At 45.0% G+C, this 19,851-nt stretch overlaps 1 long non-coding RNA gene across 1 annotated transcript in view; it reads right to left on the bottom strand.

Annotated features, from left to right (window-relative positions):
• Window positions 1-4,373: 4,373 nt before the first annotated feature.
• The window catches only part of LOC146796593 (uncharacterized), a 131,056-nt gene continuing 115,578 nt past the window's right edge, over window positions 4,374-19,851 (bottom strand). The window contains exon 3 of the long non-coding RNA XR_014969941.1: window positions 4,374-4,482. This is a non-coding gene — a long non-coding RNA (uncharacterized LOC146796593). The remainder of the gene's footprint in view (window positions 4,483-19,851) is intronic.

Genomic DNA, 19,851 nt, shown 5'->3' on the forward strand with positions numbered 1-19,851 from the left:
ACTCCTTTTTTCTAGTTCTTAAAAAAATAGCCCAGTCAATTTAGTTAAGAAACAAAAATCTACACAAAATACTCAAACTCTTTTTCTCTTCTTGTTCATCAACAGCAGTGCACTACATGACTATCTCGCTAATTTGGGTCGCGACGGAGTTGAATTGATTTATTACTCAGAGTCAGGAGGAAGAGGCTGCAGGGGCTCAGGGGTGATTACCTCAACAGCAAAATAAGGAAGTTATCGACTTTAAAGGCAAACCAACATGATGATGACTCTGAGGCCTACTCAGCTTTGTGGACTGGAGAGAGGTGCGTTGATTTAGGGAATGGTGCTTAGTGTGTGTGCTGAGTCAAATTGAAAGTCCTCTTATGTGGTTGTGGTTGGAGGGGACACTGTTGTAACTAGAGACAGACAAGTGATGCATCATGCTACGTCATCATCACATAATGCACGCACTCTGCTAAATGTTATAATGACAGTTGTGATATTGATCTGCCCGGTACATGCAGCTACTTGTCAGTGAATGGTTGTAAATTGCTCTCACTTCTCAAACAATCACACAGGAGTTATAAAATGAATAATTCCAGCAGCCTATGCTTTTGTTCTGCCTCTGAGTCTTGGTACTTGGTACATTCCTCATGAAGCTTACCTTCTGTCCTTCTTCTTGACTCTACAATATAATTTCTGTTTTACAATTCGCAAGCCTTCTCTTCTCCTGCACAAAAGGTGAAAGCTCTGTGACACTCCTGCTTACCTTACAGGACTGGTTCAGCCAGGCACCCACAATGGGCATTCGAAGAAGAATGCAGATGCACCGCCCAATTCAGCATTTATATACAATATCATTTTTCTTTTAGCACTTCTAGTAATTTATAGAACCTGTGCTACTTCACTCCTCCATAATTTGTCTTTTTCAAACCTAGATGAATGAACATTTAGATATAACTGGTGTCTCTGGGGTTGAAAACTGTTGCAATGCATTTAATTGAACTGTGTCATTCCTTCGTTTCCGTCCACAACATATTTGATGATCATGATGATAATTTGCTGCACATCGCCCTGATGAATATTGTTGTTGTTTAGTATTTGTCTTCGTCACACCTTTCCAAAACTCCCCTGTCCCATTAATTTATCAAACCCCCAATCCTCTTCCCACAGGCTGTGTGATTGATTGAGGTGTGACTTAATTTACACCTTAAATGGATCACACACATGGTGGGAGGATGTGATAAAAGCGACACCAACTTACAGCGGGATCTGCTATTACCTGAGCAATCACCCCACACCGGACCCACTTACCCACCAATGCATGAAAGGGATCCTTCATTTAGATATAAATATAACATAATTCATCAAGATAATCATTCAGGCCTTGTGTTGCGTAAGTGCTTAACCTTGTACATTGTTGAGTCCTGACTCTGAATCCACGTCTCCTGACTCAAGTATTTCGTAAATTTAGTTGTAATTAAATTCTAGCTCCCCATGGCTCAGAAGTTACTATTGCTAGTTTTGTTGTTGTGTCATGGTGATAGTCTGCTCTCAGTCTATCTAAAGTTATGATATACATGTATAACCCACTAACCCTGTGTTTTCTTTCAATCTAGTTGCCTGTGATGGATAATCCTTTGATTAATCATACAGTTGGACTACACCTAGGTGGGAGGGGGACCTCGCTCGTAAAGCCTTCCCTGGTAGTGAGCTAGCCTGCTGCTACTACTACCACCACCATTAAGAAGGCACCATGGGAAACACTGCAGTAAGGTTTTCGAATGTTGAGAGAGATAGCAGTAATCACTTAATCTATTCAGGTAAAAGATCTATGGAGTGAAGTAAACTGGTTTAGTTAGTAACTAACTTCTGCTGAAGATGTTGTTTATCTAGTTGTTGTAGGCAATATAGTCATAGGCAATCACAATCCCACTCTAGTGGTAAATATAGTTACAGAGGGTAGTAGGACAAGGGTATAACTAACTGGTATACACTTTAATAGGCAGTTTTTTTTTAAAACAAGCTGTGCTAAAAGACAGCAGTGTAAAGTAAAACATAAAAAAATGTTGAGGCATAAAGTAAAATAATAATTTCCCTTCAATTTTTTTTAACAATATAACCCACCCTCTCCAACCACAACAGGGCCACCCCTCTCCCCAAACATCACCCCATCCTCAACCAATGTCCTAAAGAAAGAAGGTCCCAAAGTCCAACTTTCCCTTCACAATTCCCATTCTGTCCATCCACAACAAAAGAGGCACTAAAGGGGTTCAACTTGGGAGTGAAGGTTTGCCACCTCCTGGTGAATCAGTGCCAACTCGCGAACCACACAACATTGGAAGCAGTCTGGGTAGAAGGGGGCAGCAGTGGTGAATCGGGTGAGGATCCCAGCTGCCCATGTTGCAGCCGGGGTGGAGGCATTAGCGACTGGATGGAGGAACTGGAGCCTGGGGCAGTGGCAGATGCCTCCTCCAGAACAACCAGACGGCGATATTCGGCCTGGACGACCTCCATCTGGTGTTGCCACAGCTGGGCTGCTATCACCTGCCAAGGTAGTGGACAAGCAGGAGTAGCTACATAAAGAAAGAAAAAAAAGAAAAAAGACAAATTGTAAATAATGCTCTGTGGAAACACTTGTTTTTATAGTGGCACAGAATCAGGACATTGCTGGTCCTCTAAGGCCATTGGAATTTTTGATGTGATTAGTCACTGAGCAGAGTTTTTCCCATATATGCCTCACATAAAAGAGGCAAGCTCCATGGAATTAAGTCAGAATACTATGCAACCAGATTAAAGCTAAAGGATTTTCTGGTAAAAACAACAACTAAACTAACACTTTGCATCTAAAAAACAAAAAAATTATATAAAGGAATAAGGCATATGCAGCACAAATATTCCTCTTGTTAAATAAAAGGGTGCAAGATAGCAGATGGAGCACTTTGCTACTTTCGGCAGTCTGTTGCTGGGGCACCTGTAATGAACATCTTATCTTACTTTAATTCCAATGGTCCTGCTCTTCTTTGACTGTCTTCCATTTCTATCCTGACTCTAAAGAGGCAGATGAATAATAATGATACATCACACACGTTAGATATAAAACATGGATATCCTGTCTGCCGTAAGTAGAAAATGGGAAAAACAATGCACTGCAGTACATAAAAAGAAACTGGATATACCTTTTATTTGGCAGGTTCGTCACAGTGTATCCCATCTGCCAAACTCTAAATCAGGCACTTAGTCCCACTTACATCCCTGGACTCTCCCTCCACCACAAATTATTTTCAAAAAACATCTTTGCGTTGCAGTAAGGAAACCTACTCTACTGGAGGGTAAGTTAGAGGCATTAGGGTAGGTAGAGGTTTTGCTATAGAACAGTGGGGGGTCACTGATCATTATGTGCTAAGCTTTGGCTTAGCCAGTTATCATAGTTGACAAATGACTAAAGGGAAAAATTTGAACAGGCATAAACTTGTAATGGAAGCAATAAATATATATACATAAATTACTTGGCCAGAAAAATGTGGCATATGCCAAGAATAGATTTTTCAATTATGTTTGACAGGCTGGGACAGAACTTAAGAAAGAATAAAGAGTAAAGTACTAGTAGAAGGTGACTAAGTGAACCCTGATTTTTGGTTAGTAATGCCTTGAAAACTTTGTAGATGCTGCATTTACTAAATCTGACACACTTTGCATAGACAACACTGCAGCGCCAAAATGAAACATGCTAATATTAGGCCACGTCCCGGGTGGCGAAATGATATGGACAGGGAGGTGAAGAATGATGATGGGTGGGATATCTGCCTCACAGAACAAATGCAGTGAGTATACTTAATTTGTTAATAAGCAAGCACTGTGACTTGCTACCAATCATCCCTGCTGCCGCTGGGACTACCCCTCCAACTGCCTCCTCCACTTTCAGCCCACTGGTTGAATTATAGCACAACATCATTGGTGGGGGGGTCCACCGTGACCAAGGCCACTCTCTCATTTTACCTGTTTGATCATGAGCAAGAAAAAGAAAGTCTTATCAACAAACATGTGTGGTGATTAATAATTCTAGCTTACTTGGGCCTGCAATCTTCTCAGTAGAGTACCAAAAATCTGTTCTCTTAGTCTTACAGTACCACAAGATATATAAGGAGAGACAGAAAGCTTGCTAACAAAGCAGAAGAAAGCTACAGACCAGTACAGACAGGATAAAGTTTGCTGCTGAAATATGAAGTTTAGGAAAATAGTATAATGTAGGGATAACAAGAATTTAACAAACATTAGATAGAGGATTTGAAATAAAAGGAGACAGTATGAAAAAAATAAACTAAGCAAAATTAAAATTATTCTAATAGTGGGGAGAGGCACAAGTTAGGGAAATGAATAATAGCAGGACTTGCTTGAGCCAGCAGGACCATCAGCTTTGGTGCAGGTGGTTTTGGTTCCATGCACAGCAGCACTGGTAGTGGCAGCCCCTCCTTCACCCACCTTGGATGATGCCCTTGGGTTCTAATGTAAGAAATAAAGAAGATAAAAGGATACATTAGTGGTACAGGTAATCTCCCCAAAAATATTTTGACAGGCAAACACAGTAGCATTGTACTTTTCTAAATCAGATCGCGTATAGTATTAGTAGTATTTAGTAGACCTATTCCTAATTTCTTAAATCGAAGACCTATTCTTAATTTTCTAAACCTAAAATGCATTTAGAACTACTAATGTATTGCAATGAATGATGTTTGCTTCTTAACTCCCTTGGATGGGCCAACTCAGACTCCCTCTCATATCACATCACTGGGAGATTGGGACTGTATCAGCTACATAGGGAGAGGCACAGAGACTGCTAACTCACTGACATTACTACCACTATCTTAGTGGCAGGACAGAGGAGTACGCATGACTACTTAAAAAATCAGCACAAACAGGTGCTGACAAGTACGATTAGGTAGCTCTGAGCACTTGTCTAGCTCAAGCTGGATCACACAATATTCATAACGTTATGTTTGTGAGCAGCATGGTATTTGAGTTTTTTTCAGCATTTTAGAACAGAAACAATAAATAATTTCTCACCCAGTGTTGCAACCTCAACATGCCTCAGGTTGAGCAGGTCCTGTTTGCGGTCAATTATATCCACCCAGACAGTGCGTCAGCTGCTGCTCCTTGCGCTGCACCCAACTGTGCCGATGTAAACACCAGCGCATTCTCCCCCACAGCAGCCAAACCTTTTGCAGGGCATACCCCCTCTCAAGCCTGCCTCCTGCTGCCAGCATGGAGAGGAGGTGGCGCTGCACCACAAAATAAGTGCTGCCACCACTGCCTCAGAAAAAATGGGGTGGGGCTGCACCACCTTGGCATCGCCACCAACCACACAGTGTGAGGCTTGCAGAAGCAACACCAGTGCCACCGCTTGCTCCCTGGTGCTGCAACATGGAGATGGGGGTGGAAAAAAAATAGAAAAAGTAATAAAAAAAACAACAAAATACACAAAAACACTAAGGGGTCTATTAAGATGGCGGTTAAAAACCATTCCGACTGCCGTGGTAGCGGAAATGAACCGTCCGCACATACCGCGGCAAAACTAGCGATCTAATTAGGATCAACAGCCAGAAATAATCGGCTGCAGCTGAACGTTGCCACAAAAGACCGCCGGTAGCGGGCGGAGCAGGTGAAAATCGTCCGCGGCCGTCGGATTCACGGCGGGAAAAGCCAAAACAGCCACAAGGCCAGTGGATTGACCGCACGCACAATTAGGATACCATTGAGGAGACAGCGGAACTATCCGCTGTTTCCGACCGCTGTGATCGCACACAGTGATTAATAGGAAAGCCGGCGGAAGGGCTGTTGCATACCCACCGCCGCGGCAGCTCTGGAACAATTATGGCGGTCGACAAAAAAAGCACACAAGGCCACCAAGTGTACAGATCAAACTTGCTCAGCCCCCCAAAAACACCTAACACACTGCAATGACACATCCGCATGGCAACTAAAAAAATACAAATCCCAGGACAACCCACACAACACACCTGACAGCAGTACTTCATTTTGACACACCCACATAGCCGAATATAAAACCAGCCCCTTCCCTGACCAGATTCCTTTGCAATACTCCACTCCTGAAGGAACTAACCCTACAGTACAAAGGAGAGGCAAACCACCACACATCTCACCAGCACAACAACACACACACACACCACTTACATCACCACCACCACTCTCACACCTGCACCTTTAACACATTTGCACATAACACACCATGGCACAGAAAGAAATACCCAAATTCACTGACAATGAGTTGTCAGTCATGGTAGATGAGGTAATCAGAGAAGAACCATGATTGTTTGGTAACCTGGCCCAACAGACACCATTAGCCACCAGAACACAAATGTGGTAAAGGATAGTCAGCAAAGTCAATGCAGTAGGGAACACCCTGCTCACAAAGAGGGAGATCATGAGTGGTGGCATGAACTCAAGTCAAGAGACAAGTGAAAGAGAGGAACAACAAGAACCGTCAACTGGTTCAGATGACTGGCGGTGGCCCTCCCATTCAACCAAGAACATTCACTGCATGGGAGGAGAAGGTGGTTGTTTTACCAAAAGTACTCCCCACTGTCAACTCGCAACAGAGTTGCTGAATGCATTTGAACAATTCTAGAGCTCTAAAGGTATGAAGGTCCCTACGTGAAGTCAAAAAGGACCACCACTATTGAGTGGGTAAGGAGGCAACTTCTTTTGTTTTATATTCCCTCACGCACCCTAGTGGTGTCATGCTTCATCATTGGGACACCTCGACGCCTAGAAGTCGAGGTGGGCTCGACCATTTTTCAGGGAGCTCTTAGGAAGATGTTTTGGCCAGGGGGATAAATATTAAAAGCCCAGCAGCAGATCCCAGTTTCCCTTTTATTCTTGGACCTGCTGGGGGTAATAATAAAATAAAAGTAAAGGGTCAATGGGGATATTATGGTCCTAAGACCCGATAGCCAACATGTTTCAGTCCTATTAAGCCCCATGAAGGGTGCTGGACTTTCTTCAGGGTGGGAATGAGTGCCCCCTGGTATAGGTAGTGAAGGGAATTTCCCTACACTACTAGATATAAGGGCAACTAACGCTCCTTATTAATTTCCGTAGACTAATTAGTCTCACATATCACTCCATCTATGTAGAGAAAGGAAAGAAAAAAGAAAAGACCACACATTTGTATATGGAGATCTAGGTATGTTCATCTCTACAGGCGTTCGTCTTTACTCAATAGTGGTGAAAAATACTCCACCAGACATACAGAGGTGGCGGGTGAAAAATCATACTTAGTTTATCACGCGCTCGTGTCTGTGTAATGGCGGCCCTACGCCGCATCCTATCACCTTTCGTTCTTAGGTGTGTGTCTATCCATATTGATCCTACACCCGTGTCATTCCCACGTGGTCAACACTACTGCTTTAAAATAATCGCCGTAATTTCTGTAAAAGTCACGATAACGTATATGCATGCTCACCTTTCACGCTCATGCATACGTATATCCATTTCATACATTCATTCTTACCCCATTCTGGGAGGGGTATCGACTCCAAGTGGAGAACCAGCTCTTATTGGGGTAGCCCTGTAGTCAGACACTGCTTGTTCGTAGGCGATTAATCAGCAAAATCACAAGATTCACGTAATCCGAGTCGTTGTCCCATAGTTATGGAGGGGAACCAAACCAGGTGAAAAAACATACACAGAGACAAACACACGAAAACATAAACATAGAACAGTATCCGTGAGAACTGTGCTTAATGCTGGATCCCAAAATGGGCCAGCTTACACCTCATACCTTATGTCCGTAGTACAGTTCCATCATTACTCACGCCATCAAGGGTCCTGCCCCTGTTCTATGTTTATGTTTTCGTGTGTTTGTCTCTGTGTATGTTTTTTCACCCGTAAGAGCTGGTTCTCCACTTGGAGTCGATACCCCTCCCAGAATGGGGTAAGAATGAATATATGAAATGGATATACGTATGCATGAGCGTGAAAGGTGGGCATGCATATACGTTATCGTGACTTTTAAAGAAATTACGGCGATTATTTGAAAGCAGTAGTGTTGACCACGTGGGAATGACACGGGTGTAGGATCAATATGGATAGACACACACCTAAGAACGAAAGGTGATAGGATGCGGCGTAGGGCCGCCACCAAGACGGGCATTACACAGACACGAGCGCGTAATAAACTAAGTATGATTTTTCACCCGCCACCTCTGTATGTCTGGTGGAGTATTTTTCACCACTATTGAGTAAAGACGAACGCCTGTAGAGATGAACATACCTAGATCTTCATATACAAATGTGTGGTCTTTTCTTTTTTCTTTCCTTTCTCTACATAGATGGAGTGATATGTGAGACTAATTAGTCTACGGAAATTAAAAAGGAGCGTTAGTTGCCCTTATAACTAGTAGTATAGGGAAATTCCCTTCACTACCTATACCAGGGGGCGCTCATTCCCGCCCTGAAGAAAGTCCAGCACCCTTCATGGGGCTTAATAGGACTGAAACATGTTGGCTATAGGGTCTTAGGACCATAATATCCCCATTGACCCTTTACTTTTATTTTATTATTACCCCCAGCAGGTCCAAGAATAAAAGGGAAACTGGGATCTGCTGCTGGGCTTTTAATCTTTATCCACCTGGCCAAAACATCTTCCTAAGAGCTCCCTGAAAAATGGTCGAGCCCACCTCGACTTCTAGGCGTCGAGGTGTCCCAATGATGAAGCATGACACCACTAGGGTGCGTGAGGGAATATAAAACAAAAGGAGTTGCCTCCTTCCCCACTCAATAGTGGTGGTCCTTTTTGACTTCAAGTAGGGACCTTCATACCTTTAGAGCTCTAGGATTGTTCAAATGCATTCAGCAACTCTGTTGCGAGTTGACAGTGGGGAGTACTTTTGGTAAAACAGTGTGTAGACACGGGAGGGTGCACTCCCCTCATTAGTTCCTCTCGGCCCCCCTGTAAGTTTGGAAACCCTTCCTGCTTACGTTTGTGTATAAGGAGAAGGTGGTTGCCATACTGCATCCAGAGAGTCTCACAGGAATAGCGGGGGAAGGGGGGCTTGTAAGTACAAACAAATGTCTACCATCACACTGCTATGTACTGTCTTGCACAACTACAAAGATACACCTCCTAGGCCCAAATGCATTAATGTGCACCACACACTCCCCAACCCATGTCTCACAGATCCAACATTCACACCCTCCGATTCACCCCAAAGATAGCTAGCAATGTTCCCTGGGTAGCATGTGTACAGGCAGCCAACACTACAACTCCCACCAGGCCCTCTGTCCCACCGCTGAGCAGGATGGAACACTCCCCCCACCCAAGAGCCATGTGTAACCATTCCCTTCCTCTGCTCCACAGGGAGCCAGCCATCTTAACAGGGAAGGGTGTCTGTGGATAGGCAGCCAGCACTCCAACTCTCACCAGGCACCCTTATCCCACAGCTGAGCAGGATGGAGCAAACCTATCACCCAGAACCATGTGGCAGCCATTCTATTAATCACATCAAACTTACAGGTAGGTAGCCATCTTAACAGGGAGCCATGTGGCAGCCATTGCATTGCTCACCTTCACCTAACAAGTAGGTAGCCATCTTAACAGGAAGGGGTGTTTGTGGGTGGGAAGACTGCACTACTACTCCCACCAGGCCCCCTTGTCCCAGAGCTCAGCAAGATGGAGCACCCCACCCCACCCAGAAGCATGTGGCAGCCATTGTATTCCACCACACAAACTTACAGGTAGGTAGCCATCTTCACAGGGAGGGGGTTGTGGTGAGGAAGCCAGCACTACTACTCCCACCAGGCCCCCTAGTCCCACAGCTGAGCAGGTTGGAACACTCCCCACACCCAGAACCATGTGGCAGCCATTGCGTTGCTCTCTTCAAACGTACAGGTAGGTAGCCATCTTAACAGGGAGGGGTGTTTGTGGGTGGAAAGCCAGCACTACAATTTCCACCAGGCCCCCTTGTCCCACAGCTGAGCAGGATGGAGCACTCCCCCCAGCCAGTATCATGTGGCAGCCATTGCATTGCTCACCTTCACCTAATAGGTAGGTAGTCATCTTAACGGGGAGGGGTGTTTGTGGTGAGGAAGGCAAAATAAAAAATGGCCGCATTCACCTGCACCAAATCCCCCTTCTTTCTTTTTTTTTTGAGCGGCCCCCAAGTAATTCGATCATCCAGTATGACCCCTAAATATGAAAAGACATCTGTGCGGGGTACCTTGGCAAGACCTATCCTGAATTGAAAGCATTTTTTTGGGCGTGTCCCCACTTGCATTACGTAGGATTTTTAGTTGTTAATGGATAAGTCGCGTTCTGACATGAAGTCGGAAAAGGCGTGAAGCAGGGTTTGAAGCCCCCTTGCAATCCTGTATATGAGAACTGCGTCATCCGCGTAGAGTAATACAGGGAGACCTCGTCGCCCTGCATGCGGATAATCTACCCCTGTTGATAAAAGGGCTTTGTCTAAACCATTACTATAAAGATTAAACAAAAAGGGGGCCTAAATGGATCCTTGGCGTACACCTCTTTTTATATCAAAATTCCGTGACACACGAAGGTCCTGTGAAAATCCAACATTGGCCTTGGTAGACCGGTGAAGATCTTCCAAGAAGTGGACGGTTACTGTCAACCCCAATATCCTTCATGGACCGCCACAGCTTTGTCCTGTTCACGCGGTCAAACGCGGAACACAGGTCCATGAAGGTTAAAAAATGGTACCAGAATGTGCAACCGTGTATTTATTAAGTATCATGGTTAGGTTTAGGCATTGGGTCACGGTTGAACGACCTGCGCGGAACCCATACTGTATGTCTGAAAGTATATCATGTGCCTCCGCCCAGGTGGTCAGTCTGTTAAGTAACACACGGCCCACCACCTTAACCACTGAGTCCAGCAGCGAGATCAGCCTGTAACAGTGTGTACTGTCACAATCACCTTTTTAAAAAACCAGCACTATGATCGAGGTAGCCCAGGACTCGGGCTGCTGCATTATTTATGGCAACAAGGACTGGTGCCCAAAAGGATGGGTCCGGAGGGATGCCATCAGGTCCCGGCGCTTTGTTACTTGTTAACCTCATGATAGCCCCCTCAACCTCCCCCAGAGCAAATGTTAGTACAGAGGCATCTACCTCTCGACCTGACTGATGGGTTTGCTCGGATGGGCTCTCAAACATGGTTTTAAAATGGAGTACCCATTCATCCTCGGTAATATGTGCACCTGATTCCTTACCTTCGTTGTACTCTAAAAATGGTCTGTTAACAAGGCTCCAAAACCTAGAGCTGTTCCTCAGGGTACTTGCCTCTGTGAACTTCCTCCATGCTTCCTCCTTCAGGAAGGATTTGCGTTTTGCCAATTTCAATTTATAATCTTTGTGGCACGCTCTAACTAGGATCTGGTTTCTAGGGCTCCCCGCAAGGGCTTCCTGCAGCTTTCTTGCCGCCAGCGAACAGAACGAATCAAACCATCTAGGGGTCTGTGTAGCTGTTCTAAAAAGTTCTCCTACTCTAGTAGAGATAATATTAAAGGTGCTAATAACCTCCCCCAGGGATGTGCACGGCGAAGTTCACAAAGCTAATTCACTGGCACAGGTTTCTTTTACGGATTTATAAAAAACGTCTGGAAAAATCTGTGTCCACCTTAGCTGTCTTCTACCATCTGTTGGACTTATCATCCCTTTTAGCTCAACGCCTTTTTTATTTATCAATAAGGGTCCACAAATTTTGACGCAGAGAGGGTTGTGGTCACTATAGACACTTTCCTGTATGATAAAACCCTGAAATAGAGATTGTAGGGAGGATTAAATTAAAAAAAAATCTATAAATGTACCACTACCTCTCCCTTTAAAAGAAGGCACTTGTGCCTTGCTACACGGATCAGTTAATGACATAAGAGTCAAATTTGTGTAGAAGGTTATTTAAGACGTCCCCCTGAGCAGAGTCTTCAAAATGGATCCCCCTCACCCGTGGACATCCTAGGTCAGCTGAACTTCTTGTCCTTGAGTCTCTGCAGGGGTGTATGTTGAAATCCCCAGTAATCATAACATTTTGTAGTTCAGCAGTGCAGCGTTGCCTTAGGAAAGACCCCAACAGTGTGATATTACACCCATCAGAGAGACATGATGTAGAGTTATAAAAATGTATGAGATCCATTTTATTAGCCCTCCTTCCTAAGACCAGAGACTGTAAACATGGGCTAGCCGAGGGCCAAACCTCAATCTGGCATTCTACCGCCAAGGAGATATAAATAACGAGACCGCCCTTTGGTCTACCAGCCGTAGAAGGGAAGACTGGAACATAAAAAGACTTATAACCCCTCCAAAAATAAACTACAATCCGCTAAAAATGTTTCCTGCAGGCAAATCACACAGAATTGTTTCACAAATGCCGTCCATATAGGGTCAGAGAACTTATTAGCCAGACTTGCAATATTCCAAGATATTACATTGTTGTCATGTACACATAAGCCCCCCTTGCTATGCACTGGGGAATCCTTCTGGGTCAACAGGATCTCTGGATCCGTCGGAGGAGAACTAGTGAGGCAATCACAAGCATCCATCATGCCCAGTGGGGTAAACCTATTAGACAACTCCAAGGGTGGGGGACCAAAATTCTGTCGACATATAGGCATCTGATTTAAATAAGCTGTGGGTGGGGGCAGATTTGAATACACATTCCTAACAGATGGGATTCTCTGTAACAGACCATCAAATGGGACCGCATTATTAGTGTTCATACGATTATACCCTGGTAAATCTGTTTTATAGAAATATCCAAGCGGTAAAGCCACAATAGTTGACTTAAAACCAGAAGGATCAGAATGTGGGTCCCTAAGCAAAATCCTTTCTGCTATATACGGTCTGTTAAAATTTACAATAACACAGTTCCCCATACATGATTTACGGAAACTGCCTATCCAGCTAACTCTTCACACAATGTTGATATTTTTCTCCACCCTTAATCCCAGTGTTGCGATAACCGGTGTAGACCTTTGTTCTTTAACTGGAGAAAGTCCCCCTTTAAACCCTGTGAGAGGGTTGGCACGTTCCGCAGCACCACTACATAGGGGGTAACTTCTGCTGGCAGATGGATAACCGGTGGACGCTGCAAATGGACATCCTTTCCCCCCTGAGTCGGACTGCCTGTTAATTGGTTCTCTTCTAGAACCCGAGACTGCATGGGCAGTATTGCCCTGTTATGGTTTTGGCTTTGGCTTCCTCCTGGTGTAGATGTTACCTGGCTTAAAGTTACTTGCCCCACCAATGACTATGTCTGTGGCTGTAGATGTAGCTGTAACTGTGACTGTCCCCTGGTGTTTTTCGACTGACTGGCCAGGGAAATGGGCTCCAATAAAGTACTTTGTCCTGGTTGGACAGTTAACCCCCCCAATTGTGAGGGTGAAACACAGCATTTGTGGTCCAATAAACTTTTTTCGCGTTCGCTGACAGACGATGGATTATTAGGCCCAATTTAGAGTCCAGCAAGTTCGTCATCATTTACTGGAAAGATTCCAGTGCACCCATCAGATCCGATCTAGGCGGTATTTGGAGAGATGCTGTGGTTGTTGGGGGCAGGTTGGGTTTTGATCTCTTGGCCTTAGCCCCTATTATTTGAGATTTCCTTTTGGTTCCCGTACCTGTCACTGAACCGCCCATCTCAGCAAAGAATAAATTCCCCTGCCTGGTTGCTTTTGGTGTTTCCGGTTGCTTGCTGGAGGTTAACACCGTGTTCCCTTGACTTAAGGATGCTTCCTTGCCCCGCTTATCACTTACTATGACAACAGGGGAGAGCGGCAGGGGTGGGGGGTGAACTGTTGTTATGTAGAATATTAAAGGCACAAAACGAACACTCTACACACAGGCTCCCGCACACTCTGTGTTAATAGTACCGGCGCCAGTATGAGCAATACACAACTGGACTCTGTCCTACCTTCTCCTCAGCCGCTGAAGGCACCACAGAGGCACATAACTGGAGTGGGACAGAGACAGGGCTCAACAATGAATCTGACAGCTGGGCTCTGTTTGAGTGAATTTCCAATGAGGGACCAAGAGAGTAGGCCCAGCCCAGCCATATCCGGCCTCGGACGGGCCCGCCCTTGGCCCGGGCACACCCGTGTGCGTGCCACGCTGCGGGAGCCTCGGACGCAGTTATAGCACCTCCTGGCACGAAAGTGTGATGTGTGTGGCTTTGCGCCCCGCTCAGAGGCTCCTGGGGACTCCTGGAGGCTGTAGTTTCTCTCCCTCCTCTCACCTTCCTGGGAAGTGATGTGGCAAACAGGGCAGCAGGGCAGCAGTCAGGGCACAAACAACAACAAGGTTAACGGGCTGCTGCCAGTTGTGAGTATGCAGAGTGTGTGACTGCCAAGTCTGTGTTGTGTTTTGTTGATCAGCCATGTGTCTTGTTACTGCTTGTGCTCACTGTGCAGACCTGCTGAGCCACACTGACATTATTTGTTAGTTGTCTCATGCATTGCTGTCACTTGACCCATTTGTGGCTCCAGTATGGTATGTGGAATGTGCAGTCATACCATCCCCTATCTGTGCTTCTGATGCCTACCCACTGTGAGTGACTCCTCTATGTGTTTGTGTACAGTACACTCCTGACCTGTCCATTACTGACGTACACACCACTTCAATCTCATGTCACTTACCCCTTGGGTAGGTGACATGAGACTCCCCACCACTTAATTTGTTACACTGTGCTTTGTGGTGCTGATCTATGCACAGGACCAATGTGCCACTCAGGACAGTTTCCCAATTAGTTATGTGTGATTTGCTTGTACTGGTTTGCAGTCATGGTTGCTCATGTGCAGTGCAAATGTTTGTGCAGAACAGTCCTCTGGTCATGTTGTTTGCACCTGGGTGTCCCTGAGTTGTGCATCTGTGGGTGTTGGGTAAGCTGTATGTGTGTTTGCTGAGGTACTGCTACCGTTCCTGAGTGTGATGTTGTCTGTGTGCTGTGCTGATTTGTGTTGTGGGAGTACATGTTGTGGCACTGAGATGTGTGTGCTACTGATTTGGTTGGTGTGTACACACTGCTTTGCCTTCAAGCAGTGATGTCAGTGTATGTTGCCTTGTACTTGCCTGGTGTGCATCCCCCTGATGTCCAGCTGAGTTTGCTATGTGATGCATTGGCACGTGCCTCTGTTGTGTTTTTGTTGTGGATGTATGCAGTGTTTTGCCTGTGTTGGCTCTTTCTGCTGACAGATGCTCTGTGTGTGTGATGTTCTATTTGCATGACATTGTGTGTGAGTAGTTTGTGCATTGTGATACATTGTGATTTGTGTTGCAAGTGTAGTGTGCATTACTTGTGTGTCTGTCACATGCAGCAAGGTGTATTCTTGTTACTGGGCTTGTTTTGAGTGCACAATGGTGATAGGTCCTCCTATATTTGACCTGTCACTTGTCAGGATTGTGCATGTGCATGCTTGTGGAACACTATGACACCATGTTGACTTGATGGGTGGTGTGGTGTCTCTGTCTGTGTTAGCTTATTGTCCCATTGATCCCAGTTTGTGTTCATGATTGTTTTGAGATGACGCAATTCTTGTTTGTGTTGGGTTATGGTGTCTATGCATTGGTCCTGCGTGCCTATGTTGTGTACTCCTGTTCTGTCTGGGGTCCCATTGCCTTTCCAATGTTTGGGTGGCCATATGTGGGCTTGTTGTACTTCTGTGTGTGTTGTTTGTGAGGTTTGTGTATGGCTATTGTTTTTGTGCCAGCATTGGTTTAGGCATCCCTGAGTGTGTGTGTGATGTTTGTGGATGCAACCCAGGGAGTGTGATTGGTTGTCAGTGAACTCACAGGACATCATTTTCACCATTCTGTGTGTTTAACACTGGTGTTGAGTGCTGCAGGTGTGAGGTGGGTAAAGGAGGGGTATGTGTGAAGGTCCAACTTGGGTATGACAGTCAGAGAGTGTGACAATGAGCCATGTGTGTTGTGTTGATGACATACACATGTCAAGTAAGTTAACACAGATGTGTGGCTGATCACTGCTTGACTTCAGACACTTCCTATCATTCCTGTGCCTATGCATGGCTTGCCGTGGTGTCTCCCAGAGTTGTTGCATGGAGGTCACTTTGGTTTAATTTCACTCACTGTGCCACCCGTGTATGATTTGATGGCCTAAGAGTGGTGTGATATGTTTCTTCTCTTGCATGTGATGTAAACATGCTTTGTGGCTTGCTCCATGGCCTTCCAGCACTGTCCACTTCACTTTTGGCTAGCCCATTTATTGTCCTCCATTGCTGCTGGCATCTGGAATTTGTATGTGGCTGTGTGTCAGTGTGGGGTGTGTCTGAGTGACTTGACAGGCAGTGTGGACAGTTCAGTGGATGTTCATATGCAGTGTGAGTCTTCATTTTGTGATTAGACTCAGTTTGCTTGACATGAGTGGAAGGAAGTGGGAGGAGGAGGGATGCCCTGCCCCAGAGCTTCTGTGCAGGGTGTTCCTCTTCACCCCCACCTTTTAAGACAGGCTCCCTGGTTGTTTGGTGTGTGAGGTGCAGGGTATGGCTACACCTGGAAGATGAATTGTACAGGGGGGCACAGGAGGAGCACACAGCATATCCCCAAATGGGTGTGGGGAGTGTAGTGTGTGAAGGGTGGAGGTGGGGCCCTGTAAATCTTTGTGGACCGCCCATGCCTGGCGCCGGACCTGCCTACTACATTGTGCTCAGGTTTTCCCATGTCTGCACCGCTGCGGTGACGTGACCAGGACATTGCAGTGATTACGCGGTTGATGGGTGACCCGGATGCGGAAGGGTGATTTTCTTTAAGGTAGGACATGTGTGGGTACACTTGGGGATGTGTTCCTGTCCCCACCAGAGTGTCTGATATGGACAGGAACCGTATGTCAGCACAGGAGTTGTGTGTTGTGGTTGTGTGCGGAGTTGGGTAATTGTGTACCTGGGCTTTGTCCGCGACGGTGCATTACTTGCAGGTAGTGGAGGAGGTACAGCACCGGAAAGGCTTGTAGAGCTGGATCCATTGTTGTCGGGACCGGCTGGAGGCGACCGGGAGTATGGTTTTGCGCTCCGCTGTCGTGCTTCCGTCGTCTCTGGTTGGGTGGTTTCTCCGCTGCGGTGTGACGGGCTGTTTGGGGCATCCTGATTTGTACGGCGGGTGGGAAGTCATTCCGCACGGCGGTGGTTCTCTATTGGCTCCCATCGCCACAGTGGCGGGTGCATATTTATGGCGGTTCACGTCGCACCACGACGGACAGGAAATGGGCTATGTTTGCCCATTGTAATATGGCGGACGCGATGACTGCTGCTGGAGTGTGGAAAAATACATTTTCAGCCACCGCCAGGACCGCGGTTGTGCCTCCGCCTGCCATTCTAATGAGCCCCTAAGACACACACTGATTAAAAAAAGGCAAATGAGGGGTGGATGAGTAGGGCGGGGAAGGATTGAAATGGGTACAGGCCCAGAGCCATGTAGAGAGCAGAAAACAAATAAAACAAAATGGCTGTGCCCATGAGAAACACTTGGTGCTGTTCGAGCTGATTTTTCAGCACAGAAGCACACATTGCGCTAATGACATATAAAAAAGCAGCCAGAATGGGCAGTCAAGCATGTCTGCCTGCTCGGAGTTCCACAAATTCGTGCAGCATTTTTTTGGCACACTGTGGAATTCAGTCAAGACAGAAATCCCCTTTGGGTATCCTAATACACCAAATCACGTACACTCAGTCAATTACTCATTATGAACCTGTACAACACAACAAACTTACCAAGTTAACAAAGGACTGTCTGAACCTCCTTATGGAAGCAAAAGAAAACAACTGGATATGTAAGGAAGAGTTTACATTTTTAAATAACACAGAACCAAGAACCTAGAATTCCACCTCTATATGGCCTACCTAAGGTACGTAAAAATAGTGACAATCCACCACCGAGACCCATCGTGAGTAGTATTAATTCACTATTGGAACCACTAAGCAAATACGTGGACGTATTTTTACGTCCTTTGGTGAGTGGCCTCAAATCATATGTGCGGGATTCAGCACATATTATTTCACTCTTAGAGGGTAATGGAGAGACTCAGTGTCTGGTTACCCTGGACATTGAGTCTCTCTATACAAACATCCCCCAGGAAGCGACTGTGGATGTAGTACATAGAACGCTCACTGAGGTAGACCTGGAGGGAGTTAATAAGGACTTTATAGTGGAATGCATGAGGATGACTAACAACATTTTTATGTTTAAAGATTAGCTGTTTAGGCAGAAGAAGGGGACTAGCATTGGGGCCAGCTGTGCACCGAGTCTAGCATGCCTCTATGTAGGGGAGTTCGAGAAGAAACATATTTATAACGAACTCACACCATTCTATGAAAATGTAGCGGGCTGGTACCGCTACATTGATGACATCTTCTTTATATGGGATGGCGGCCTAGAGCAGCTAGAAGAGTTTCTGTTATGGTTGAACATGGAGACCCTAACCTCAAATTCACCTCACAATACAGTAGGTCAAAAGTTGATTTTTTAGACATTTCGATTAAAGATAAGGATGGTGTTTTGGAGATGAAATTGTATACTAAACCGATGGCAAAGAACACCTTGCTTCAGTATTCAAGTTTCCATCCCAAATCTCAGAGGGATTATATCCCTTTTAGCCAGTTTCTCCGTTTAAGAAGAAACTGTTCTGATATACAGGATTTTTATAAACATGCTGAGACCTTAAAAAAGAAATTCATAGACAGGGGCTACCCTAAAAAACTAATATCGCATTCATGTAAGCGAGCCAGGTTCTACGATCGAGATGCGATGTTGAACAAAACAGGTCAAAGAAAGAAATATATGACAAAGGTAGTGGTGGTAAGCAACTTTTCCCACCTTAGTAATAGGATAAAGAATGTTATTAATAGTAATTGGCATATTGTCAATGATGATGAGAAAACGAAATTAGAAAGACCAATTTATGCTTTCAAAAAAAACAGAAATATAAAAAATGAATTGGTTCACACTTATAGAGAAGGTGTTCAGAACTCACAGACTACTCTTGATGGAAGACCAGCTATTGGTAATTCAAGGTGTGGAAACTGTAATGTCTGTACCTTATGTATTGAATCCAAAAGCCTAGAACATAATGGATGCCAGGTTGTATCTAGAACGCTCAACAACTGTAGGAGCAGGAGTATAGTGTATTTCCTACGTTGCCCCTGCGGCAAGGGTTACGTAGTGGAAACCAGTAGGGAGTTACGCACTAGGCTTCAAGAACATCGCTCAGCCATAAGAACCAACAAAGTGAATGCTCCCCTGGTATCCCATTTCACTGAGATGAGACATAGTGATTCGGATATCAAGTGGTTTATCCTGGAAAAAATCTTCTTGGGTAAGAGAGGCGTCAATATGGAACTCAAACGTAAAACTAGAGAGCAATGGTATATTTCACAATTAAATACTGTATGAAATGGCCTTAACTCCAAAGAGCAATGAGAACGCCTAATAGGAACAATATGAAGTTAGGTGAGGAGCTCCCCTAAGGTGTTAGTTATTGGTCTGTTCAGATTAGAAGATGGAAAGTACTGTACATTTGATATTACACATAAATTATACCCCTCATATGCCCTAACTAGATAATACACAGATAATATATGAGATTTAAGGTCTATGATTCTTTCTTACAACTGACAGTTAAAAATATAAAATAATAATAAAAGAGATACTCTGACTGTGTATTTGAGGAAATAATGACAAATAAATGAAGGTATGTGTAATGGAAGGTTAAGAAAGGATTTGTAAGGGGGATCTGCGTTGAGGTATAGTGCATTATATGTACTGGCCATTTCACGATAAAGACAATCTAAGATGTCTGCCTTGATTGTTCAAGGTTGGCCATTCATGCTAATA

The sequence above is a fragment of the Triturus cristatus genome, chromosome 10 (genome assembly GCF_964204655.1).
Source record: "Triturus cristatus chromosome 10, aTriCri1.1, whole genome shotgun sequence".
Lineage (NCBI taxonomy): Eukaryota > Metazoa > Chordata > Amphibia > Caudata > Salamandridae > Triturus > Triturus cristatus.